Below are 949 nucleotides of genomic sequence, written 5' to 3'. Positions count from 1 at the left end.
CCCCCCACCCACACCCACCCACACCCACACCCACAGAGTATATTGTACGAGAGATAGCTTGGATACTGGAAGCAGTCTAGCACTGTAGAAAAGAAAACTATGGTGTTAATTTACCTTGCCAGACTGCCTTTGTTACCCATGCTAGCTGTTTTGATAGCTTGAGTATCTTTACACTATAGCATAGATTGTAACCACAATATTTTTGCTCTCAATTTTACCTACTTAGGCTAGTTCAAGTGAAGTCATTCAGGTATAGTAGTTTACAAATAAAATCTGAGGCCCATATCTTCAAACTTACTTATCTTCAAATTTAACTCCCATTAGGTAAGTGTGACAGGTGCCCGCTCTGGGCCGAACCTTAACGTGGCCCGCACACCTGTTTCGAGGGCAACCGCCCACCTACTCACCTGCCATGCCTTGTTCTTAATTAATCAATCAGTGTTAATTAGCGGAAGGCTGCCCTTGTACTGCCCCACTGCTAGGGGGCGCTATCTGTGGCTCCGTTTCCTCCCCTACACCACAGTCCACACCTCGCTGATGGAATCATCGTTGTCTCACTTGTCTCACTATTTTGGCTCCTCCCTGTTCTCCCTGGGCCTTCCTTCTCCATGCCCACCCTTGGGCTTCCTAATAATGTTGCCCCCCTTTCTCGGGCTCGCCATGCCCAACTTAGGGGGCAACGTTATTAGGAAGCCCAAGTTGGGCACGGAGAGCCCCAGATAGGGGGCAGCATTATTAGGAAGCCCAAGTGTGGGCACGGAGAGCCCCAGACAAGGGGCAGCATTACTAGGAAGCCCAAGTTGGGCACGGTGAGCCCCAGAAAAGGGGGCAACATTATTAGGAAGCCCAAGTGGGGCATGGAGAGCCCCAGCTAGGGGGCAGCACTACTGAGAAGCCCAAGTGTGGGCATGGCGAGCCCCAGCTAGGGGGCAACAGTATTAGGAAGCCC

The 949-nt window shown here is 51.2% G+C and overlaps 1 protein-coding gene and 1 long non-coding RNA gene across 3 annotated transcripts in view; one reads left to right on the top strand and one right to left on the bottom strand.

Moving 5' to 3' along the window:
* Nucleotides 1-949, top strand: part of MARCH10 (membrane associated ring-CH-type finger 10) — a 109,875-nt gene that overhangs the window by 63,492 nt on the left and 45,434 nt on the right. The gene's annotated exons all lie outside the window — the stretch shown is intronic.
* LOC102373618 overlaps nt 1-949 on the bottom strand; it is a 6,477-nt gene that overhangs the window by 5,142 nt on the left and 386 nt on the right. The gene's annotated exons all lie outside the window — the stretch shown is intronic.

This window comes from Alligator sinensis, unplaced genomic scaffold (assembly GCF_000455745.1).
Source record: "Alligator sinensis unplaced genomic scaffold, ASM45574v1 scaffold444_1, whole genome shotgun sequence".
Classification (NCBI taxonomy): Eukaryota; Metazoa; Chordata; order Crocodylia; family Alligatoridae; genus Alligator; species Alligator sinensis.
This window is presented reverse-complemented; position numbering and strand designations above follow the sequence as displayed.